Source organism: Paramormyrops kingsleyae, chromosome 13 (genome assembly GCF_048594095.1).
Source record: "Paramormyrops kingsleyae isolate MSU_618 chromosome 13, PKINGS_0.4, whole genome shotgun sequence".
Classification (NCBI taxonomy): domain Eukaryota; kingdom Metazoa; phylum Chordata; class Actinopteri; order Osteoglossiformes; family Mormyridae; genus Paramormyrops; species Paramormyrops kingsleyae.
Genome location: NC_132809.1, coordinates 13108086 through 13135311, shown reverse-complemented (window position 1 = coordinate 13135311; position 27226 = coordinate 13108086). Strand labels below are relative to the sequence as shown.

Genomic DNA, 27226 nt, shown 5'->3' with positions numbered 1-27226 from the left:
TTGTAAATTACTAATGATCACTTGAAAAAGGAATAAAGTTTCATAAGACTGTTATGAAGATAGCGGATAAAGTCATTGTAGTTTTAGTGCCTACAAATTGAAATAGATCTGCCTAGAATGTGGATTATGGATTTATGACAAATTAATTAGGCAACTAAATAAAGATTTACAAAAGTATTAAGAAGACCTCAAGCAGGTGTTGGCTTGCTTATGGAATGCTTTTGAGTGCTGTCTGATACTGCAAACGGGACGTCCAGTGAACACCCAGCCCCCCTTCCTCCCCCAAAAAAAAAATTATAAAAATAACCAAAAAACAAAGATTGCAAAGCAGTTAAAAGTGCCACTGCTTCAAGAGAGAAAGAAAAAAATCGCCTTGTGTCAATCAGAGCAAATGGTAATTCTGTCCTATCGGCTAGGGATTTGAAACAAATAGAAAGAGAAAGCATCCCAACATCTCACTGTCCTAAAACAAGCATTGCGTGTCTCATTAGTAGGCACCACACATCACTTTAAAAACCTTTCACCATTACTAACAAAGTGAATGCTGATGAGTAGGGACTTGTTGCCATGTATAGGTAGGTGTGAGTGAGTGTGCCCTGCGATGTACCGGCATCCCATCCACGATGTTTCCCTGCCTCATGCCCTATGCTGCTTTGGCACTGTACAATATTTTTACAAAACATTTTAACGAAAATATTTACATATTTTTATACAAAAAACTGGCACAGACCAAAAGTGAAAATAATACCCCAAAATAAAGCTGCTTACATGGTGATGACAACAACCACACCACAATGCAGTGACTGCATCAACCACAAGGGGGAGATGGTGAGGAGAAGAGCTAGTTAATAATCTTGGAGCGTCCACCAATGCAGGAGTGAAAAAGCTATCGGAGGAGGAGGGGAGACTCAAGTAAATGGCTCATGAATTTGCATCCCCTCATTCCTCTGTTGCTGCTTTAATCTCATGTTTATAAGGATCTTTTATTACAAATGTCCATCTCACCGCAGGAGGACAACACAAAATGCAGCTATCTTCATTTAATCTCTCATTCTATGTCGGCATAAATAGACTTATTATGGGCAATAGTACATTACTTATTTATCGATTTGTCTAGTTAGAAATGCAGTACATGCTTAGCCCTTGTGAGGATAATTGTGAGGATAAACATAGTCCGTCTGTCTCACAGAAGTCACATGTGAAGGTCACACTGCACGTCCCAACAAACCAGCAATGTCTAAATTACATCACAGCATCCTGAATAACCCCCTTATTTCACACAATAAGGATGAAAAGCATATTCTTTATCCATCCAAACCATAATCTGGCCAGCATCTACATCAATCTAAGATTATAAAATTAGACACACCAGGGTCTGAATCCTCAAATAGTGCTTCTAATTCAAACTGCTCTTAGGCAAATGCTTGAACAGTGCTTAACCTGAGCCAAAAGTGGCCTGTCCCCACTCAAGAGAATTCAGTAAACATTGAATTATGTATGCACAATTTGGTGCACATGAACTAACAATTCATTATGCACAGTTACCTAATAATTTCACTGAGTACTCTATAGACACCAAGCCACATCTCCATAAAGTGTGAATAACAGACACCATGATCCAACAGAAAGCCAACATCCTCACACACTGAATCAACAGATCTGTGATAAGGCTGAGAAAAGTGCCCAGGTATTGCAGGTTTTCAGAAAAAAAATCAGATGGTAAAGAGGTATTATGTACTTTATTTTAAGCTTTTTTGCAAGAATCGTCAATCTAGTTTCTATAGTTCCTTAAAGCTAATTGTAGGGTACATTTTTTAACTGATGTTTTTCATCCATCCATACATTTTCTGAAACCACTTGTCCTATTCAGGGTCACAGGGGGTCCAAGGCACAGTCACGCACCATTGCATATGCACACTTATGGACAATTTGATAACTCCAATTAACCTTAGCATGTTTTTTGGACTGTAGGGGGGAAACCAGAGCACCCAAAAGAAACCACCTGAATGATACATGGAGAACATGCAAGTTCCACACATACAGAACCCTGGAGGAGACTCAATCCAAGGTCCCAAAAGTGTGAGGTGACAGTGCTAACGACTGCAGCATTGCACCCCCCCCAAAAAGAGGATGTTTCAGTTGGGCTTCAATAACAACTAAAAAAATTTCCCCAAAAAGAGCCATATTTGCTAAATTGCTATAATCATTTGATGTGACTGACTAGACTGAGCCTCATCATTATCATCATCATCATCATCATCACCATCATCATCGCCAAAAGGGAAAATAAATAAAATTACATATAACTGGAATTATGTGTTATTCTGTATGGCAAGTCAGGGAAATCTATCCTTCATTTTGCATCCAGACAAGCAACCTTTTCCTTTTCAGTCATCATAGAATATTACCTTCATGCTGAAATTATGAACATAAAGTGCAGAATCTGAGAAATCAACTTCCTGAAAAACTTTTTCAGAATAAGTCATCTGTTCTAGCCTTGTTTTTCCCAGTTTCTCTGCAAATCAAATACCAGGATATAGAAATTATTCAATACAAAATTTAATTTAACTTTAAAAAATTGTATTTCAAGGTTGAGCTGTATATAGTTAAAGCAATCGATCCATTGTATGTAACTATATGTCCTATTCAGGGTCAATGAGGGGCCTGGAGCCGATCCTGGAAGCTATGGGCACAAGGCATTGAACAATACAAGATGGGGTACCAACCCATCACAGGGTACACTCACACAACATGCAGATTGGTATGGCCAATTCATCTCAGTACTGTATGTGCTTGGAATGTCGGGGGAAACTGGAGTACCCATAGGAAACCCCACAATGGCAAGAGGTTCAGCGGGCTAAGTCTCTATACTCGTGCTCTGAACCAGGAATATTGGTTGAAAGATGGGTTTACATACCTTGACCATAATTCTTTAAACTATCTGTTTAATAAATAAATTGTAATAAGATCATTTATTATTATTAATAAGAGATGAAGACCAGATAACATTCATGAAGTCCGAATTCCAAAAGGACTACAAACTTTTTTTCTCACAATTGTATATATAATAATATAGAATAACTGATATATTTATTTCATGTAAGAAACAAGACAATTCTTTCAACTATATATAGGTCAGACAGAGAAAAATCCTTCACTTCTCCTTGCATTACACATCCCGGTTCACTCAGCCCTTTCTGTCAAGGCCTCTGCAATTTCCTCAAGTAATGAGAGAAAAAATCTCCAAAACTCTGAACCAGATGACAGTCAGTACAGTGAAGGTACTCTTGGAATTTTGGAGTAAAGAAACTGTCTGAGCTTAAAGCAACCTACTGCCTTAACGTGCTACAAATGATTTATTTTCCCCAGACATTACTTTAATGTCTCTCACTCAGAGTATCAAATTTTGAGTATGCAAGATGCGGGACAAATTTCACATATATATATATTTTATATATCGGGCAAGTTTTGAAGATATCACAATTGAACTTTATATCACGATTTGAACTGTATTTAAAATAAAATTCCTTATCTTCACCTTTTCACCTCAAGCCATTTAAAGATTTTCTAATTATTGGTAGAGCACGCTGGTATATCTCAGAAAGTCGATCTGCTTAATGGATGACCACCTCCATTTATTGTTTTCTATTGTTATATGTGGGAAAATGAGACAGACAATGCAATGAGGCATGATTATACAAGTTCATTTGTGCTTTGGAATTCTATTCCAGCGGAGAATTTTACTTTTTAATGACAAATAAAAGCCCCATATCAACAGTCAGATGCCACATGCCATTAACAACAAACAGTAAAATTAGGGATTGCTAACATTAATTCCTTTCACTGGCTTTTGAAAAACTTCAAATGATAATTAGAGGTATTTTACTAATTCTTATTTGCAAATTATTGTTGAATTTCCAGTTATCATCATAGCAAGTTAAAGGACATGAATTATTCAGACAAACACCACATCAAATATAATGTGTTGCAATGACAAGCACCACATCATATAATGTGCTGCAATTAGTAATCATGAAGGCCCACTGAGACGCTGCTGCCATTGAGCATTGAAACACCCTCAGTTGTCTTCTGTAAAAATGGTTGACTGCTTCTTTGGTTGTAGATTGCATGAGGAAAGAGTAGCATGGTGCATAAGACTCAGTATAATCCCCTGTCATTGGATAAAGGGCAAAACACAAAAGGACATATGAAGTCTTCTGGACAACAGGGATTCAGCTCTTATCCTAAAGGGTGCCCTTGAAGATTTCTGAAGGTTTCTGCACAAATGTCATATTAGCTTTTTTCCCATTGCCATATACAGATGGTATATTGCAAATTTCATTCAACAGTTCTTATAGAAAATGGTCTTTTACCTTTGAGGACCTCATCTTTTTGGCCTTGAGTCTTTGATCGCTGAATCCAGAGGGTTAAATTCTGATTTATATTGCGAGTTGTTGAGCAACCAGAATGTTAAATATTTGTCTGGATACAACAAGACATTGAAAATTGCATGGTGCATGTAAAGTCTTTGCAGAAACTACTGGAATAAAGAAGGAGGCTTGAATAAGGCTGAGATTACTTCCAAGACAACCTACAATCAATGGAATTAATTAATAACTAATATTTCAAGGTTTTAGAGAAGATACAATACATTAGTTGATTTGTAATACATTTTTGTTTTTCTTAGAGATGGTGCAGTAGGGTTTCATATTTTCTTTCAGGTTGGTTACATTAAAAAGGAATCAATCACGTTTGTTCATAATTTATGTAACTTCAGTCATAATTTCCTCTGCAAGAGAAAGATGGATGTAGTCCATTAATCCATCATCACTGGCAATGCTCAGTTATAGATTTTTCACCAGAAAGTTAAAAGAGAATTATTAAAAACATGGAGAGAACTGGCAAAATACTTGAATTTAGCTTAATGTTACAGTACATTGGCGTCACTGACAATATAGAGAAATTTCTTGTGCCAAGACATAATCAAAACTGTAATCCAGTAGGTAAACATATGGATCAGTACCTTAATTTCTTTTAAATTAATGACTCTCCTAGTTTAAATTAAAGCTGCATATTGCCCTTTGTTGTCGGCTATTGCACTCTAAAGTGCAATAATAAAATAATACATTTTATTTTGATCTCTGTGTTTTTAATGCATTTTTTTTTTCAAGATTGTTATTTGCACATTCATATTTCACTGGGTTCTGACAAACTTGTTTCACTTTGTATTGGCAAACATACTGAAAACAGTACAGTGAACATTTAGTAAGAAAAACAATTACGAAATAAATCAACAGGTTCCATCACAGCATGAAGCTTTCACAATCATTCCCTGTATTTAGTGCACCATCTTGTGAAATATTTTTTTCAATTCAAGAGTGTTTTGCTACTTCATCCATTTGACAAAATATTATTACAGTTCAGCTCCAATCGGTGTTATTCCTGATTGTCCAACTGACATTATTTTGCCTTTTTAAGGAATATTTTGCATAACTGTACAATATCGACATGAAACTTTTCATGAGACAGTGAGTATCACTGTTATGTCACACATTCAGGGTTCTGGGTTAGTTTCTCGCTATGGCTTTGTGTGTGTGTGTGTGTGTGTGCGTATGTGTGTGTGTGGTCACATATATATTACATTGTGGGGAACAAATGTCCCCACAATGTGATAAAGACATGTTTTTTACCTTGTAAGGACCATTTTTTCAGTCCTCACAAAGGGGAAACTGAAAAAGTCTGTGAATGCAATCAAAAAGCAAATGATGCCAAAAGTCTGGTATTTTGTTTAGTTACTTATGGTTAAGGTTAGGGCTGGGTAGAGGTTAAGGTTGGGATTAGGGGTTTTCCCATAGAAATGAATGGAGAGTCTCCACAAAAAATAAGAAAACAAAGTATGTGTGTGTGTTCAGTTCACATGGGCAAGGGCAAGTTGTTTAGGTGGATCGATGTATCTTAATTGCCCATTGAATATAATTATGTGAGAGATTTGCCCTGTGATGGACTGGCATCCTGTCCAGGGTGTCCCTGCTTTGTGCTTCCTAGGAAAGGTTCCAGGTTCACTATGACCTTGAGCTGGAAAAAAACAGCCACAAACTTAATCTATGCATGCATTAATTAAACCACTGAAAAGTAAAGCAGAAGGCAATACTGTGTGTACGGTTGCTTGCTGATTTTACAGAGCAAAGTGGACCAGTATTAGCATGGTAAACAGCACGTGGGAGAAGTGGTGTCCATAAGCAGGGAGAACAAAAAAGATGAGTAGGAGGAACACAAATTCAACAGGCCTCTTTCTATAAATACTAAGTGAAAGGGCTGAGGATCGAGGTAACCAATAAAAACCCAAAATTTCAAATTGAAAAGAAAAGACAATAGGCAATAGGTCCTAAGCCCTAGCAATCCCTTGAGTCAGCAAGCCAGGGACATCATCTTTCAAAATAGACCAGATAGGCAGGAGTTTAGTATAAACTAAACATAAACTTGTTTTGGTACAAGAAATGTCTTTATATTGTCAGTGAAGCCAATGTAACATTTAGCTAAATTCAAGTAATGACTTGAAAACACTTGTAAAATGAAAAAACAAGAGTCGTATGTATTCTCACAAGAATATCCAAAAAATGCAGCACTTCTGGGTTAAGCCCCACCTATTTCGAATATGGACAATTTTGTTGATTGAACAGATACAGATAATCCTGTACTTGCTCACCTCTAGTGGTAACTCTGTTGAGCACATGATGCAAACTGCAGACCTTTCAATGACATAAACAAACACACAGAGACAGATGCCACTCAAAACTGGTGAACACTGCAGAGCTGATATATACCATACACTGACATAGTAAATAAGCCTATGTAGGTTGCACCTCAGTCTTGTGTGTCCTGTGCTGTTTGGGATAGGCTCCAGCACCTCCCCCCCCATCCCCCTCCGTGACCCTGGATATGACAAGCAGTTATGGATGGATGGATGGATGGATGGATGGATACAGTAGAAATATATAGTATATTGTACCCAGTAGGCATGTGTATTATATATAGTAGAGCCTATGATTTTGCTGAAAAATACTGACAGTTACTGACATGTTTAAGTAAACAACAGCATACACAAGCTCTGAGTCATCAGAGGTATATATTAGGGTGCTGCTTCTTTGCCTTTCTAGTGCTCTGTCAGCGTCACTGCCCGATGGCCAAGACAGAAGGAGCATTCAGCAGCTTTCAGGGCGAACGGCCAGGCACATGTTCGCTAGTTGCATTCGGCGAGGATAAGACACCATGTAGATGCCATACTATATAAGCCAAGCTCATTGCCGAAAGCGGTCTGGGAATGTGGCTTTACTAATGAACATATATAAGTTAGCTTCAAGAGACAGCTTTAGTCAGCTTGAGTCAGGCTTTATTTAACATTCAAGCGGCACTGCAGTGCTTACTGACAGTCTGTTGCATTATCATGTTAGTATTCAGTATGTTAGTCTCCAGTCCCATTACCCTTCTGCCACCATGCATTTATTAGATATTATAAACATTTAGTTCGTTTTCTCCTTGAGACTGATTTCAGTGTAACATTAACAACAGTCTATTTACAATGAGCAGTAACCTAATATGTGCCCTTTTGCGTTTGCATTTAAACTGATTTAACACATGAAAAACTGAGGTTTGAGGTTTGCCACTCAAATCCAAATGCTGAACCGAACATCAGTTGTAAAATAATTACTTGTCTCCTCTCGTGAGCATGGATCTACCCGAGCAATCACAGCATCTGTCCCGTCTCACTCCCCTCAGCCTTTGCCCACTGTTGTGGGACTCTTTAAATTGCTTCCTGCCTGCTGCCAGTGCAGCTCCAGACACGAAAGGAGTGCGCAAGCTTCCGGGTTTGCCTGATGTCACAGTGCAAAAGCCCAAGTTGCCATGTCAGATGTTAGATTGTGAGATTAAAATTCACCTTGGCCTCACATTTATGATTATCCTGTTTTGACAGTTGCCATTACCCAGAGTAATGGTCCACAAGGATTTTTCTAAAACCACCTCTCCATATATAATACCTCAATATTTTATTTCATGTCCGAGCCGAGCCACAACAAATGGCATCTCACCTGTTCTCTAAGCACTGGCCAGTTCATCCTCCCCCCATTGTTTGGGTAACCTCACATAATACTTGGTGTTAGACGACGAGAAATGCATTCCGACTACATTAACTATGATTTCATCCTCGAGGTCTTGTGGGATCAGGGTTATTGAATGAAGCCTTGAAAGCAGTTCCTGGTGCATGGGCCTCTTGCTCTTGCCTTGTAGCTACCATCCCCCCACCACATGTCAAACTTCAGACCACAAGTCAAGAAGCCATCACCCCCCCCCCCACACACACACACACACAATGCAAAACTGTTTAGATATGAGAATTGGGTGATTCTACAGATACTAATGCCTTGTCCACATGTACACGGGTATTTTTTAAAACAGTGTTTTTTTTTTTTAAAAATCCCTGTCCACACGAACATTGTCTTCTAAAATATTTCCGTCCACATGAAACCGCTAAAATGCGCTGTCAAGAGCATGCCAAAACAACAGGCGGCATTATAACTCTAACTGTACTGCCATGTTAGCCAATCAGAAGCCTAATTGCCAGTCCTGTTAAGTTGAAAACCATGGCGCACATTCCGACGCCTGTGTTGATCAATATAATGCGAGAGTGACTCAACATTTATCTGTACACATGTAAGAAGTCCTGTCAGCAAGGTTAGCACAAGCACTATTTCGGCTAAGTCCGCCATTGCTCAAACTCGCCTAATGTATACTAGTGGCGGGCGGATCGATCCAAGTATCGATAATATCGATAATAATGTTGGTATTGATATTGATCAATACCAGTTTCATGAGATCGATACTTCAGCTTCAGTTTCTCTCCTGGATGCACTGCGGCTGTCTGTGTTCGCGCTGCTGCTCTCTGTTGCCGCTCCCGACTGTCACGTGACTCAGCGGCGCCAGGCAAGCAGACAAGCTCACCTGCACGTGCATGCGCACACACACACACAATATAATATTTATAATAAAGTATTGTACTAGTGGGCTGCTGAGCCATGTTCGCAATAATTAAACAGCAAAGACAGTTCGGGGTTTAATCACCATATGCCGTTTATTACACCCGTACCACTGCAATCACACACACTCGCACTACCCACCGTGCTCATTGCCCCGTTTACTCCTCATACACACGGTGAGCGCACACATACATGCACATACACTACGTACAACAATAAACATTAACCGCTATACACAGCACATTTATAATCACACAAGTGATTACTGAGAACTATTCACAAGCTGACATCAGTCCAACATGTGGCGCTGCCCGCCGGTACCTCCGCGCTACAGTATTTATTTACTCATAAACTTTGCCCAAATTCAATTAATAAAAAAAAATCACAAAAACATTTAATTGTAATGAAAATTAATTCAGCTTTAGCAAATTAATGATGCAGCCACCTTAATTATTAAAAAGTATACTTGCCCTATATTTACTTGGTTTCAGATCGATACCAAATCTTGTAGTATCGCACACCACTAATGTATACAGCAAACAGCGCACATTCTGATGTTAAACAAAGTGGACAACGGCGCACAATCTGACGTTTCAAGCCAAAAACTCTGTTTTCCCTGTCTACATGTCGACGTTGTAGACGGATGGAGTTTTTCAAAAGCTATGTTTTCAGTGACCTAAGACGCCGTTTACGTGTGGACAAAAGCCAAAGACGTATAGAAAAAGGTGCGCTTTTAAAAATACCCGTGTACGTGTGAACAAGGCATAAGAGAGGTCATTCATCTGTAGAACCAATCCAAAACCAACAGGGCCATTTGATGCCATTTTATTTGTTTTTATCCGACCTTGAATGAGAACAAAAAAAACATTTTGCTCCAATACAGAATCCATACTGTGAGTTTTTAGATGACTAGCCCAATGCCAGCAAAACAGTCCAAAGTCATTTAACTTTCCTTTTTTGTCTTATTTTCATTTTTCAACTGGATAAATTTTTGATACACGCTGAATAATGCAGGCTCCCTAACAATATTAACAAAAGACTTGTAGAGCCAAGTATGGATAGAATCACTAGTTAGAGGAAGGAAAGTGAAAAATCGTAGGCAAATCCATTTCGGCTCCCTAGACAGACAGGGATCTGGCAGAAACCGTGGGAGTTCTGAAAGGAAATTCATTCCACCTCTCTTCAAGGTTATCGACGCAGTGCACAGGCTTGTGGCTCCGCAGGGCTCTGCTTGAAGCCGCCACGAAGCGGAAATGAAAGCGATGCCATCGTGGTCCGCTGTTATACACTGTCGTGCGCCTTGACGCTGCCGTCTTCCGCGTCTGGAGCACGATTGTGAGGATTCGGTTTGTTTGTCATACCCATTCCGAGCATTTATCATTTGACTGGCGCTGCATACGGAAGCGCAAACTCGGTCTCTTACTGAACAGAAAGTGAACCTCGCACAAAATGGGAGCATATGAACAACATCTCCTTTATAAGACACACATGTGGTGCTTGGCCCATTAATATTTTCTCACATTTCACAGATGTTTTTGGGGGGGGGGGGCATTGCTTTCAACTGGAATGAATGAAAGCAAAACAGCATCAAAAGAACACTGTGTAACAGGGTGTCAAGTGATGAGAGTCACGAGGAGGTACAAGCAGCTTAAGTTTCCAGCCTGAGCCCCCACCTACAGCCACTGTCCACCTGCAGCACCCTCCTCTGCCCATCCACCCATGAGTTGGCCCACACAGAGCAATTAGCGAAGAAGTGGATGGAGGAACAGGCTGATAGGGCAGTGCCTTTCCGGAGCCCTGCCTCTCTTAATTATTTCAAAATCAGGAGCATGAAGAGAGATTCCAAATTAATTTCAAGCCAGGATGATGATAAACACTATTAGGGAATCAAACTAGATGGCAGGCGTGGAGGGGTGGGGGAGCAGCTGGGGGAATTAAGGAGGGGAGGCCCACTGCGTGTAGAATGACGTCGATTCACGTTAATGACTGGGTGAAATATGTGCCTGTCAGTATCTTTGTCACAGTGAGTGGCTCTAAACATTGAGGAATACAGAATCCCGGAATTAGCACATGGTTTATAATGCAACCATGCACAACATGTCCAGCAGAAGGATCACCTCATCAGTCATAATCTGTGTCAAAACACAATGCTCCCGTGTCCCAAAGTGGAGTCAGCGGTAATCAGACAAGCAACGGATGGTTATATTAAACTTCAAAAAAAGTTTATCAGTGAAATGATGTCACCAGGGGCTACGTGAGGACAGCAAGAGCATCAGGTGGTCACTCTGATTGTTGCACCCCTGCTCAGGTGGCAGAGAATGCAGGTCGGGCGGTCACGCCACATCAAGTTGGAGAGGCAGTCTCCGTGGCACCCAGACTGGCGCTCCACATCCTTCCGCCACCAACATGTCAGTGCCCAAGATGTGCTGGCCCTGCGTATATTGCTGTGGACATCGTGATTCCAGTTCCCATGCTGGTTGACAGCTTGATAATTGTTTAAAAATTTTAAAATAATGGGTCAAATTTGAAATAACAAATTCAAATGAAGGGACATTAATTTCAACAAAAAAATTAAATCAGTGATTAAAAAAGTAACAGGTTGACCAAGGATTACATATAATCCTTATATATTCCTTATATATAATATTACATATTTTTACAGCTTGCCATGCATTGTAATTTAGTGAAAAATGCTGAAAAACCTAAATATATTGAGAGTTTTTTGCTCTTTTATTTGTGCAGAACCATTCCAAGCAATGCTATTGTATTTTGGGTCAAGATTCACCATCCTTTGGGTCCCATCTGAATGTTGTCCATTGATAAAGCTAGATAAGGCATGAAGATGAAAGGGAATTCTATCTTCCAAGAGCCAGTGCATCTATCAGCCAGTTTAGCCATCAAATGTCCACATTCATTACACTGACTGATGCACGATTCATGATGGCAGCGTGGGTCACATGTTCATCACTAACATTTTGGAAAGGCAAAGGTCTCCCTGAGATAGCTTGTGTGTCGTAATTTCACCCTGCTCCTCTCTCCACCTCCTTTTTTTGAAGGTTATAATTCAATCATTTGGCCTGGGAGGTATTGCGAGAAATCAGCAAACACACACATCACAACGTGACTCATGTGACCCTCCGTGGTTTGCAGAGTGTCCTTGATTCCACGATTTCTGTCAGCTACCATCAAAGGGATAATCACTACTTTATGTGTTGCCAGCCAGAAGCAAAGACAGAGCAGGGAAGAAGAAAGTTAAAGCGGTGATCTACACAAATATTCAAAGGGGGGCTTTTTGACCGGCACCTTGGGGGAGGAGGGGTGCTTTCCCAGATGAGTAAAGGACTTGCTTGTTTTTGTTTTTTCTCTTATTCACACAGCGTGACTTTGGGAACACAAACACCTCCTTGTAGTAATTAGGCAGTGAATCATTAGGCGTTTCCTGAGCACCTGCCGAACCAAGTGTGGGGTCGTGACCCTCTTAGCCAGGCGTACAGTCAGCTCCACGGAGGGGCAACATGCTTGGTGTTTACGTCTCCCACTGCCCCATGACCTTTGTGCTTTGCGAGGAATGTGAGCTAAGGAACACAAGGCAAGGGTAGTGGATGCAATAGCAAGTGTGCCCCAAGCTTCTCATACACCCTCCCCGACCACACACAACTCCAGGCTACACTGCATGGTGCGGTGTTATAGACAGATGCAGTATGGAGCTGCACTTTGTGGCAGAACATGGTTCACAACCTGATGGTTACAGTGGCAGGAAAAATCCTTCAGGATTCAAGCCTGAAATTAACAAAATAAAATGAAAAAAAAAATGAGAGGATACAATAATACAAGTATATAATTCCATAATAACGTAGATATATGCAGACACATATGACTGACAGAGCTGAAACCTGCATCTGCAATTGAAAATGCCACAACCCAAATTACACCAGAATAATGAAAATGAAAAGACGTATTTTCACAGCTGTGCAGAGCTGCAGACACAATGCAGAAAAAAACACCACATAAAGGCTAGAGGTATCTGGGTACATGCAGTATAGAATAGAATAGTGCATAAATCAGTACATTTTGTATCCTTTTGCATTCGGTATCACACAATGGCCAAGTGCAGCGAGCCATGTTCTTACTGTCTAAAGGCTTGCAGCTGCTATCTGTAACCATGTCAGTGATTGCGAGGCACCGCTCTGCGCTCGCTGAACTTTCCTCAAATTACGATTAGGTAGTCTTTTTGGAGCAAGCTTTTATAGGAAAAATTATGCTTAGTGCTCCCAGTTTTGAACGTTTTTAAATAAATTTGTTAATTACAGCAAAACAAAAGAAGCCAAAGGTCAGAAGAACAGACTTATGGCAAAACAAGCCCATTTTGTGCAAGAAGTGAATGCCAAAGTGATGTAGTGAATCAGATTTTGAAAGAAGGCGCTTCAAAAGGCAAAATGTGCTGGTGAGAAGCTTTCAGAGGATGTAGCACAATTAACTGGGGGAGGTAGCACAATTAACTGGCTGCAAATAAGAATTCACAGAAAACATCTCTTTCATTGCCCTTAGCCCAGACATGGAGGTGTGCCTTCAAGCCTGGCACTCTGCGTCAACGTTAAGTGCTGATTACCGCAGCAATCACCCAACAGCTCGATACAGTGGGTCGATAGATGAACCACACACCGTCATTCTGCATGGGGGCCAACAGCCAACGAAAATGATACCTGCTTGATGGATTTTTGCAAAGGAGATTTATTAATCTGGAGTGATGGCCAGAGTGGGGTCGTTGGGGGGTGAGGAGGACTCTAGGACGTTGGATCTACAGAAAAAGCCTGAGACCCATATAACTGCACTTATGCAGTCTGATTAATGATCCCAGAGCCCACTGAGTCGATATTGTTTTTAAATTCACTGTACACAGATATTAGAGACTTACTGATGGATCCAGCGATGAGCCAAAAAACCTAAGGTGGTGAAGCAGCAGCAATTCAGTGTGTGCGTGTTGTGGGGGTGGGGGGTGAGTCATCGTTTTGCCTCTTTTTCCATCTCCTGGTTGCGGTACACAGCGGCTCACGGCATCAAGGTACCGGGTTCTAATGCTGACCAGCTCTCAGCTTTCACATTCTCCCTTTGGCTTCCTCCTCCTGTGAAGCTAGATTGACAGACAAATAGTCTGCAGCCCCTGGTTTTCTAGCAGTCCAAAGGTGCCATTTACCTACCATATTTCCACTATATACCACGGCTCATGTCTTCCACATGCATTGCATCATCACCCACCTTTACCCATCATGAAAGACACACCTTCTCCAAAATGCTAAACACACAGCAGGGTGAAAAAATGTTATTATGCCTCCTCACAGCTCTGGGTCCAGGCGGTGGACTCAGCTACAGAGACGCGGAACCACAGTTGGGTAGATGACGCATGCCAGGAAAACCGATGCTTGAAAAACCACCAGTAATAAGTGTAGACACAAAGGCCAAGGCTGCATTTTTTATGTACAGCTGTGAGTACCAGCAGTGTGGAGAAAAGTGGGAGTCAAGTGAGCACGACTGCTGCCATCAGCGATGCTTTGAGGTTAACCTGAGAAGACAGGGCCCGACAGCACCTGAGGACCAAGCCTCAAATGGCTCTCTAGCAGCCCACTGCATGCCAAGCACCCCTCCAGCCATAACAGACAGGGTGAAATGGTATCTTGCACCCCTGATTCGGACTTTAATGACCGGTGATGGTCTGCTGCACTATCAGCAAATTAAATTTGAAAGAAAATGGGCCCTTACAGACAGACCATCCTGCTTGTTTGCAGACAATAGTGTTCAATTTAGGTTGACACCCTAGCACTAGTCCCTAGGGTAGGGGAACCATTCGATTCCACCTTGCCTGTTCAGCATCCCCTTAAACACAGCTCCTTAAACACGCACAAAGGCAACAAGCTGCTGATACGCTTAAAATTATATTCCACGCATACATATTTAAACAATTACAAAGATAACACTTGCTGCTTTCATTCTGAAAAGCATAGTAAAATTACACATTTAGCCACGCTTACTAAATACCAGTAGATGACGTAATCTTACCTTTTTTTCACAAAAGCAGAAAGATAAGGTGAAATGAGTTTTCAGCTGAATACTCCCTGTAATGAGGGATATCGAACCTGGTGTTTATGCTCAGCTTTCACTATACGTAAACATCACCTAGAGTTATGCGATGCAAATCAGCGTGATTCCTAGTTTAAACATTGCCATTAAAAATCTCCACGTCTATTATTGCTGGGGACTGAACATCCATACTGTAACAGAAAAACATGAAGAAGCAAGAGTGTTTAGTTTCTTGCTTAATAACTGCACAAGGATTTTAATACAGAATTAATGCATATAAATTAATGGGCAGCTACAGTGCTGTTTCTCCCTTATCTTTAGATAAAGCTTGGCTGTGACACTGTACTGATTTTCTCAGAAATACAATTCTGCCTTAACTAGTTTTACATGGACATCCAGGATTAAGATCAGGAGTTCATATTTCATTCATTTACCTACTGAGTTATTGGCCAGAGTGACAATTTAATGGGCCGTCATTAGTGAGAATGATGGAGTGATTGTTAGCAAAGGGGGTCAGGCTATGAGCGCTAGACTCGGTTTGATGAGGTGTGGTAGATAAAGGCAGAAACTGCCACAGTAAGGTGTAATCGAGTTTGAAATGACAGGCAGACACCGGGGAAAAAAATATGAACCCATGTTTCTGAGTGGAAGAGTGCGGATATGCCAGAAAGCCCTTTTCCGAGCCACTTCTCTTTAGTGTTAATGACGTGCTCTGGACCCAGGTGTGACGACCTTGCTAATTTGCCAAATGTTTTAAAACAACCCAGGTGTTTCGCGAGCACCGTTTACGAGGTCCTTAAGGAACCTTAACGATGGCCCACGACAAGGCGCGTCCATCACCCTGAAGTGGAGGGAAGAGGGAAACTGCTCTGGCTGTACCTCGGAGGGCAATCAAGTCTGAAGACCCCTCTCAGTGACCTCATTTCACCCTCAAGGCCTACAGCCTTATGGCAACAGCACATAGCAGCTACTAGCTCTCAATCTTAGAAAATGAAAATCCAGCAACTGACAGCTAAAGTGGATTTATAAGCAGAGGGATCCATGGATGCAAAAGAATAGAATCATACCTGTTGGTGCAGTGCTGTTGAAGCAGAGGTGGAGCCATTAGCAGGTTTGTGAGGATCATGACGTCCTGATCTGAGTCCAGTCTTCTGGCCAAACAAGACACTTAGAGAAAAACAAGGCCAGTTGTTACCAAAATTATTTCTACAAAAAAAAGCACAAATGTTAAAATATATTCACCTATTTACTGGGTGAATGACAAATACGACTTTCATCACCAGAAAAATGTTAGGTGCCAAAATCATGTTTAGTTTACAATTATATTTTTTTCCAAATTAAATTCTTCATATCATATCTGCAGTGCATTGGAAGTTATTAATTGCTAGTTGTTTTTTTTCATACATTTATGATTAGTAGTAATATTTATTGTGACTGTGTTACCTGACCTTTCAAGCTCATTTCAAATTAAAGAGTCACCTTCTTGGACAGAAATTTTGTCCTTGATATTAAGTTTATACAGTACATACAATTAAAAAACTTACAAATAAAGAGCTAGTTATCATATTACCATATTGTCACGGTTTCCCACGGGTTGTATCAGCTCACACGGAAACTGCAAGTCTAACCTTAAGTTGAAAATGGTCATTTCAATGCCAATATGTGATACCTACTAACTTTTTCAACTCACCATGAAGATCACTTAAGGACTTCTTAATGATATAACATCCTGTATACTATTTTCTAAAGTGACTTAAAAAGCCCACTCTTCCTGGTTGTGCCATCTGACATTTGAGGCAATGTAGGTTTGTGGACAAAATGTTTATGAATTAACAATTTTAAAACCACAGTGTTTTACAATTTTTCATGAGTATAAAGATTTCAATAACAGGATTATTCCTAACTAATTAAAATTTTTAATTACTTAACTCCCAGTTTTAATAGTTTCCGTACTCTGCTCATTTCTTCGAACAGTTGTGGCACCTGACATTTTTGGACTTACGAGAGATACAAAAATGTCAAAGATGTACATTAATTGAATGTATAGAGAATATATCCACATTAAAGAGGTTTCATACAATACTGTTTGGCATGATGTGCATTTATTAAAGGATGTAAAAAAAAGGATTAAAATGACTTGAAGCCAACTACACTCCAAACCAGTCCTCAGAGACCCGCAGATAGTCCACAGGTTTGTTCTCTCCAAACTCCAAGGGAACTGGGAGAGAGTAAAAATGTGAACCGTGGGGGGTCCCTGAGGACTGGTTTGAGGAATACTGGCGTAGAGAGTGATTGTACATGTGTATATATATATATATATATATATATATATATATATATATATATATATATATATATGCATCCATCTTTCAACCCATCATCCAGGTTGCAAAGAAGTCACAGCCCATCACATACAGTACACAAACACAATAAATTCGCAATTTATGTGTAATCTAACCATGAAAAAATATTCACCCACATATAAATTCAGGGGTCTAAATTGTTATGGCAAAGGTATAGTTGTGTTGGATATGCGTAGGAAGAATCTCATTTTAAAAACTACAAAAAGCTCGAAATTTTACAAAATACATGTGTATGAATTAATATTAAGATAATAAATTTTATATGAATTATAGCGTAACACTGTAGTTTGTCTGTTCTAATAATAGGATGTTACTAATAATTGTAGATTATAATAATACATAATAAGATACATTTACCAAGAAATGTATCTAATGCAATCATATCTTGCTACTGGTATTTACAAAACAGTTTGTAAATCCGCAAATATAAAACAATAGGTTAGTGGACATAAGCATATTTGTAAATTAATGTACTATTGGAAATGAGCGAAGCTGTTTAGTAAATACTTTGTAAGACAAGAATAACATTATTATTTACTATAACATTTGTTATTTAATTTGGTATTTTATCAAATTGATAGCAACAGTTTATTAATAGTTAAAGGGAAGACCTTGAACTAAAGTGTTACCAATTACTTGTAAACATTGGCCGAGCGTCGTGTTTAACCGTATAAATATGATGGATGAGAATCTTGTCGCAGTTCTGGAAAAGTAGAAATGTACGGTATATGCTGAAGAACAGCAAAATTAATGGTTAATGTTTTAGTAAAATTAGGTAAAATAGGTAGGGGGGGGGGGGGGGTACTTACTATATTTGAAACGATTCCTGTCAGCGATAACCATTTTCCTGACTCAGGTCTTTCAAAATGTCAGGAAAGCGTATTTCATAGCCAATTACCTGTATTCCGTTTTCCATCCCAAACGTACCCTCAACGACGACATTTTCAACGGGAAAGTTTACATTAAAATTCGCAGTGTCAGCGTCTTTATTCTCCATACAATATTTCGATATTCAGTAAATAAATAAGGGTGGTTTTTCCAGGTTCTTTATATGAAGGCACGTAAATACGGTAAGAATTATATTTTCTAATCAGGTTTAACTTTAAACCAGTTCTTCGGCTGGTGATCCGCGTGGTTGTCACGCGCTCACTAATTTCTCTCGAGGCAAGTCTCGTGGTGGGCGCCGCCTGCCTGTCCATAATACTGTGAAGAATCATAATTTCTCGAACCCTTGCTTCATTTTATCGAGAACACTTAACCTAATGCCTGTTATTTAAATAACAACCTTCTCCAATGATGTACCCATATATTTTATTATACGTGGCCCACTGGTGGATTTAGGTACTGTATGGGCAACAGGGGCAACACGCGCTCGCAAAAAAAAAAAATAATAAATTGCAATGGTGACATTTGAACGATCGGTTTTCTATCGTTCATTTGCACGGCACAACGTCACCGTGAGGGGCAATTAACCTAGTTGGAGTGGACGCCCTGATTCTAATTTGTGAGCTAGGCTACGAGATGGGGGGGGCGTGGGTGCACTGACCTCAGGTCGCCCGAGGTACTGTAGGAGGAGCGTGGGAATCTATCAGATAGCGCACCTCTAACTTTGTACAGTACTAATGTATTATTATGTATTATTATAATCTACAATGAAATTAGTCTAATCAGTCACACCAAATAAACCACAATTTATTAATAATACTGTGAATATATAGTTGCACAGGCATATTATTGCATTTTTTTTTTTGTTTTTACTCTTGATTGTCAGTGATTCTGGATGGTTTTATGCTCCAGGGGTCACCAACCTTTTTGAAACTGAGAGATACTTTATGGGTACTGAGCCATACGAAGGGCTAACAGTTTGAAACACTATCCTAAACTTATCTAAACTTCATGTATAATAAACATGTTTTAAATGCTTTTTTTATATATTATTTTCAAATCTATATAAATGCAAATGTGATTAAAGAAGAGTAGCAACAGGATAAAATTAAATTTTAGATGCTGCTCACTAGTGAGTTGCGCTATTTTTCGAACAGGTGGCGACTCATGTGGTCCTTGGGGGCATCCTGGTGCCCGCGGGCACCATGTTGGTGAGCCCTGGTCTAAGCCATCAAGTGGCCAGAAAAGATGATGAGAAATGTGAAGATAAAAGTATGCAGCTTTTTATCTCTTTATAAGTATAATATTATGCGTATATTGAAATAGTGCAGACTAAAGCATAAAGACAATAGTGTAATAATTCATATACTGCATTTTTTTTCTATTTGTCGCTTATATTTTTGTATTTATATATTGTATAATTTATATATTATATAATTTTTGTTGGCGGGGGGGTGTGCTAAAGTCAGGGCTCTTCCAGGACGCCATGACCACGTTCCTGCTTGGTTTATGAACTCCCAACAGAATCGTCACATATTGAAAAATATAACGTGATGTGCCGTTTTGAATCAATACAGAGCATGATTTTATCGGGGGGGGGGGACAACTCAACTACAGGCGGAAATATTTTAAAAAGTCTTTTATAAGTATACATTTGCTTACTTTAGCTTTTAGCGATTCACATACATCTAGGTAAGTGATACTTCTGCATTTCTTAGATTACTTGCTACCATAAAATCCGGTGGATGAAAACCGAGAATCATCCTTAGCCCAGGAGAGACCACCCTGACTTACAACACTACGGGTTTCCGATCTAGGCCATAGCCAGGGTCCCAGAAGTCTTGGAGTTGCAGAGTCAACAAATAAGTAGGCAGCACATTCATCTGGCGTGGCACTAAACCCCCTTTGAGGCCGGCGAGTGCCGGAAGCAGTCCAGGGGTGTCACTCAGCGTTCACTCGGTCCTGTGGTAGCAGCAGGGAGTCGGAGCACCAGCTGTGTGAGACAGCCTGCCCAGCCAGCTCCACTTCTGCCGATCCTCTGTTCTCAGCCCAATCCCCCTCTTATCCATCTCCTCTTTGCATGCAGGCTTCAGCTTTAGCCCAGGCATGAGTTTCAGAGAAGCACTGGGGATTACCCTGCCTCTCCACACCTACTGTTCTACCAATTCTCATGCTGTGGAAAAAGTTGATAGCTGAGGTCCAAATGGACCGATAGCAGCAGTTTATGTGTGTGTGTGGGGGGGGGGGGGGCAGAAGCATAGCCTTTGTGGAAGGCAGGATGTAATTTATATTTCTGACAGAGGCCTAGACAAGAAAATATAACCGTTTCAAAACAATTTCCCCTTCTTTTTTTGTGCAGGAAGTAGACACAGATATGCGTCATGAAAAATATTACAGCTGTCTGAGAGAGCCTGCAGGCCATCTCTTTGGTCAATCGGAGCCATTGCCACAAAGGCCCAAGGACCTGCAGCTTCAACTCAGACCCAGCTGGTTCTGGAAGAGTGAAGAGAGCCGCAGAAGTGGCAGAGAATGAAGATAAAGTTGTGAATGAAAGGGGTGAAGTGTCTTGTGGGACGTAGCCAGGCAACACTGGACGTTAGGGCTCGCCGGTTCAGTGTAGAGGTGGGCAAAAAATCCGGACAAGTAACTTTAGCTTTAGGCAATGAGGCAGCACCCTTTCCTGGCAGCTTCCTCCTTTACAGAAGACCTCAACTGGATTTTTTAAGATCTGTCTAAGGCTACAGCCTGAACGAGACAGCTCTCTGCAGGAGTCCACTCCTCTACTCACTCACTTCCTTAGCCATGACAAAGGGTCAGGACTTGCTTTTAAAGGACAGTATCTTGGTTCTGTTTGTTTTGATCGCTGGTACGTGCCACACACAGTCCGCACTTGGCGTTTTTAGTATAGAACCCCGCAGAGCAGAATCCGTTGTTCAGCCATTTGTTAGGACCTGAGTCTGACATTGGCAACTTCGAGTCCCATGAAAATGTAACACTTTCATTGGCATTATGTTTTTTTTCCCTACCTCTGACAAACTACATTGAACTGTACAACTAATGATCACTCTGTTCTCCTTCCTATGGGGGGGGCTTTGAGCCACTGTCGTTTTCCCTGTGTCCTCTGAAACAATAGAAGGGTAATGGCCTCCCCAAGGCCCCCCCATTCGGCCTGATTAGGCCGCTCAGATCGGGCCACTCCAGCAATAACCCGGCTTTCTCCATTCGTCACCCTCGTGCAAAGGAGCTCACGAGACGTGCTTGGGGGTAGGCCTGGGGATTGAGGAGGATGACATTGGGCTGTAGGGGTTCCTCACTTGGCACAAGCGCTGGCATTATTTTGACCATGGGTACTGGCTTATGCCAGTTCCGGTGAAGTGGGGGTAGACATAGAACACAATGCCCTCTCTTTGGAGTCTGCAACTAATATGTTTGTTCTAACCCACAGACTGTGTTAGCAGGAGAAACAAACACGCATTTGTCTCAATTTTAGTATCATAAAAGCCAATGACACATGAGACAATGTCCATGCTGTTGATTAACCCTATGTCCTTTTTTACATATGGAGATGTCAGAATGCTTCAAATCCCTTAACACCCTGCTCTGGTTGAAAAATGTCTACCCACGTTCATTAGAACATCGTCGTTCATCTTTTCTGGTACTGTAATTCTCATTCAACTTATCTGCATTTTTATACAGAAGAGATGCAACAGATTTCTGCAATTAAACTGAGACTGCATGTTTCACAAGGAGCTAATAACTGAATTTGGAGAATGTAATCAGGGTGGATTCTCTTTTCGCCTCAAACATACTGCTGTAACACAATTCTCAGACATCTCTCAATGTTTGTGGGGTTTACAGGTCCATTTAGCATCTTTGCTTGTTTTCGATATTAATGAGGAATGAGGACGCCTGTTTAAATCCATCCTCTATTTAAATCCATCCTCTGCTGACTCCATTTGTTAATACTTATGAAGCTTTTCATAAAATGAGCTGAAGTCGCTGCATTTTAACATGAGGCAACTTATGAACCTGAAACACTCGCGCAGCCGCAGTGAAGTCAGATCTGCACTGGAAGTTCTATCAAGGTAGAGAATGAATTATTACATGTGCCAGAAAAAAAAATACATTCTGATCAACAAAAATAAGTAAAAGTAAATGGACCCGTCCCTGATTCAGCTGACAATCTTCTCACTGCTGCGACTGCTTTGATTGACAGGCCTTTCAGAATCATGAATAATGAAGTGTAAAACAAAATGACAAAGAACAAAAAGAATAAAGAAGTTTATAAGCTATCCTGACAGTCTAACAGATTAATTTCTGCCCACCACTTTATTTTTCTTAATTTCAATCACTCTCACCCAATTGTTAACCATTCAAACTTCAAGTCATTGTCTGATATGAAAGTACACCATTGGGATGCACTCTTAACTCGCATTTTTGTCTTGCTGTTGGGCAATTCCTACAAAATGGCTTGCATTATTTTGACTTTATGTTCATCACAACAAAGAAAAATTCACATGCCCCTTAATGCATCCTGTTATTCATTTAAAACTGAATTGCGTAAGCACCTTTACGATAATTAAAAATAAAAATGCAAACAACAAAAGATCTGTTGAACTCTAATCAAACCCTGAGGTTGTCATGGTGTCTGGGACTTACATCATAAGGTTATAAAAAGTGGTGAGGTGCAGAATTCTTTCTGAACCCAGATGTATGATTAATTTATAACAGCTATATTTTATAATGAAATTTTAAATAAAACTTTATAATACTGACTTGAGAGGTGCCAAAATACATCTGTTGTGATCATAAAGAAACCCAAGGCAATGCATACATGCTGATGAAAGGAAATCCTAGGATTGCATAATTTATTTGACCTACAAAAGAATAATATCATTAGTACCACCATTCTTATGTATCTGGTTCCTAAACACTTGACAAGAAAGCATGATTTGGGAACATCAAAGCTTGAGGTTAGATTAAACTGAATCCAGCGCTGTTAGGCTATGCTTGGGTGAACCAACTCAACACAAGGCCAAAGCCCTATATTTTCCCCATGCTGGCAAGTTGTGGACATACTTTGCATAATCAATGTCTTTGGTCCTCGAACGAGAACACGAAAAGAGCACAGCGATTTGCCAAGTGAAAGATGCCAATGGCACGACAACCTCAACAAGGGCATCAGGTGTGATGGAAGCCCAGTTTGCTGTGACTGGAGCCAGGGACCATTGCTTTAGAGTCCCCAAAAGCACCTGCAACTATAAATAGTTTGAGAGGTTTGGCATGGTGGCAGCCATGTGTTTTGCTCAGCCAACTAAATAACAAGTGGAAGCAGAATCAACTCTATTTCCAGACAAATTATAATCATTCTGTATGTTTGCTTATTTAAGTCAAGGATCCTGAGAGAAAGGTACACCTTCTGTCTCAACCGGTTCTAACGGAAATACATAATGTTTTTCTCATAGATTCTCTATGGGGGTGGCAGGGACAGTGTGGCCATAAATCATTCCTGTCAGATGTGCTAACTTGGTCTTCTTTTGTTAGGAGACATAAAAGTGTTGTCAACAGACAACCAGAAAGGGTGAGCAGGTGCCTACTCAAAGGGGACAGGAAAGGACTGTCAAAAACAAACAAGGTGAAACAATTGGGTAAGTGCAACCACAGGTAGCAGAATGTTTTGGATTTCATTTCCACTTCACAGGCTAGTGGTAGTGTTTCTTAATGTTTTTTTATGGTTTGCATAAGAAAGGTGATTTCCAATTCTGTCTATAAAGGCATAAAAGGCAGAAAAATTAAAGGAGAGACAGTGTCTGTCCTTTGTTTTTGTCATCAGGGTGAATCTATGTGCTGCTCCATGGAAGATGAAGATTTGCAACAAAGAACAAAGCAGCAAGAGGGCCCCTAATGGTTAGCTTTAGCAGTCCCAGTTGGGGAAGTGTTGTAATGCACATGATCAAAGTGCTTAACCTGAATCACTCCAGCTGTATAAATGTGAAAATTGCCACTCCCCAACAAAAGCAACAGCTAAGCTAATTAAATATAACCGCAAATCCGGAGCACTGACCCACTTTACCATAGCTACAGTGTGCAGATTCATCATGGGGTGGATGCACTTTGTGCTCCAGCACAGGGTGGAAGTATAACAAGTCATAACACAAACCCCGAAGCGTACTCACTGGATGACCCGTATGAAAAAAGCGAATGGGTCAACAAAGTTGGACTTTATGCTGAGATGTATTATCTAATCAGATAGATATTCACCTGCTCCAAGATACCCATCACTGTTCTTCAGCTGATGGCTGGGCTGCTCTGCGATGGTGCACGAGACGGGCGATCCTCCTTAGAAAGCCATTGTGGTAAAAGGTCACCCGGTATTGCTGCCATTGCAGCGCTGCTGTTTATTCTGCGACAGCTTAAATGGAAGGACAGTGTGCGGATAAACGTCATGGTTCAGAGCACAATATCATCAGTATAGCATGTAAACAGGACCGGTGTGTCATCTCCAGAAGGTCTCTATTTGTAAGTTAAGATGATAGCAGTTCAAGCTACAAACTGTATCACCATGTGGAAGTTTATTTTTATCCCTGTAACTCATTGATTATTTCACGTCTGCTTGTTTTTTTAGTTCTGGTTTAAATGTTTTTGATTGTAGTTCTTTAATATACTGGGGGGAAAGGAGATCACCAGGGAGTTAATTCAATACTGTACTCATTACAATATGTTGTACCATATGTCGCTGTATTCTTTGAGAAATGGACGAATAATGTCCATGTACCCGATCGATATTCACCCTCCAGCATGAGAAAATGCTATATTGCATATTGTTGAATACCGGAACTTACCACCCTTACTTATACGTTTGTAAATCCACATACAAATGACTACAGAAAGAACAGCCTTATTTGTAGGTAATCATGAGAATGACGAAGGACTCTGCAGTTGCCTCCTGGGAGGAATGTGATTTATCGCAGCGGTTTGGAGAGCATTTGTAGGTGTCTTCAGGAGGTCCGTCTGCCTTAATGCAAACCAAGGTTCCACTGTTCCCAGCATCCGCATCACAGCTGGTCACAGCACTCAGGCAACACACTCAGCAACCCTGCTGTCGATCTGCTGGAAGAAACATGCCCCACAACCTACTTGTGGCGCTGGGGGGGGGGGGGGTTCTCATCTGTTGGGTGGCTTGAAGAAGGGTTGAGGCTCTGATCTTGAATTGTCTCAGAAACCCTGTGAGGGGTTTGTTGGTGCCCCATCCTGGGTTGCTCCCTGTCTTGTACCTGTAGCTTCTTGGATAGGCTCTGGACCACTTGTGACCCCTGAAAAGAACTAGGCAGCACGGAAGATGGATGTTTCAGAAAAAGTATAGAATTCTTAAAAGATGAAATATGTTGAAAACCAAAGACCATTCTCCACGTTGCTTCTTGTCAGTAGTGCAGGACCCATTTTCTGTAACCACATTTGAATCCTATTCAGGGTTAAGGGGCTCCACTGCCGATCCCAAAGGCCAGGAATAACCCACAACGGGGTGCCAACCCAATGCAGGGCACAGCCACTCATTCACACTCACCCCCTCTCAACAGTGGGGGGGCAAGAGTACCTGGTGGAAATCCCATGATGACACAGGGAGAACATGCAAACCCCACATACATGTACATGGAGCCAGGGCAGAGACTCGGGTGTAAGTGCTGATCACAGCGCCACCGTGACGGGCCGCCACCAGAACTGCATACTATTCTGATCTCGCTAATGCGGTATGAGGTTTTTAGCTTCACAGATAACTAACAGGCTCCTTCAATAGACGTATGGGAAACAAATCTTGCAATTTAAGATGTTTACTGAAACAAAAAACACTGTGAAACTGAGTACACATTAAAGTGTATGCTACAACTCAAGCAATACGTAATAAATACTTAGCATTAAGGAGCGGTTAAATTAACTAGCGACTAGCGTGATGCTAACATAAGACTGTAAATCCCACTGACGTGCTACTGAGATTAGCACTACTGCATTTATATTACCTTTTTCACAGGTCGCGAACAACTTAGGTAAGTATTTAAGATAAGTAATACGATTAATAACACTTTGTACTTACAGACATGTTGTTTAGGGACTGAAGAAAACGTTAGAAGAGAGAATGAAAAGACAACAGCATAGGTGTTTCTCAATACCAAGTACGCAAACATTATACTTGTGGTATTGGCAAGACTGGTCTGGTGCAGTGAATCATTGGGATTTGGCAAGGATGCAACAGATGTATTCTTGATATTTGGGGTGGGGCAAGAACAACATCCGGGGATTTTAACCTTCCTCTGTACTTGTGTTTTTAGTTTTGGAACTGGTGTTCGGCAGTGGAAGATAACGTAAAACTGGTACATGAGAACACAAGTACGGTCAAGTACGCATCTTGAGAAAAACCCCTTGTCTCGGAACAAACATCTAAATCTTTGCTACCTGGGGGAAAAAAAACTATGGTAAGCCAGAAAGGACAAAACTACCAAAAATTCAATCTCTCTTATCTTTTAGGGGCAGCACACATACTTTTACTGCAGTTGACAGCCAGACCTCTACTCTGCTGAACACCTGCATCCTCCATTTTACTGGCTTTCAGCATCTATCATGCTACTGACTACCAGCCCTCGGAACCAAAGCCTCTCAGAAATGGCTTATGGAAATGACAATTCAAAGCAGGAAGCTTTTATATTGAAAATGTTTTCTCCAGCATATTTTTGTTATTTTAGAAGTAGTGGAAATTTGTACGGATCTGCTGAAAAAACAAGAGCAGATGAGAATAATTCAGTCTGAAGGCAGGTTTGGAAGCAATAGTGCAACTGTTAATGTGGGCAATAAACATAAATGGGCATTGTGGTAAACAGC

At 40.6% G+C, this 27226-nt stretch overlaps 1 protein-coding gene across 1 annotated transcript in view; it reads right to left on the bottom strand.

Moving 5' to 3' along the window:
- lrrc4ca (leucine rich repeat containing 4C, genome duplicate a) overlaps positions 1-18607 on the bottom strand; it is a 243597-nt gene extending 224990 nt beyond the window's left edge. The window contains exons 1-5 of the mRNA XM_072698227.1: positions 18280-18607; positions 16175-16274; positions 15087-15298; positions 14370-14592; positions 13948-14163 (exon numbers count right to left, since the gene is read on the bottom strand). The gene's annotated coding sequence lies outside the window, so the exon portion shown is untranslated. The remainder of the gene's footprint in view (positions 1-13947; positions 14164-14369; positions 14593-15086; positions 15299-16174; positions 16275-18279) is intronic.
- Between the last annotated feature and the right edge of the window lie 8619 nt (positions 18608-27226).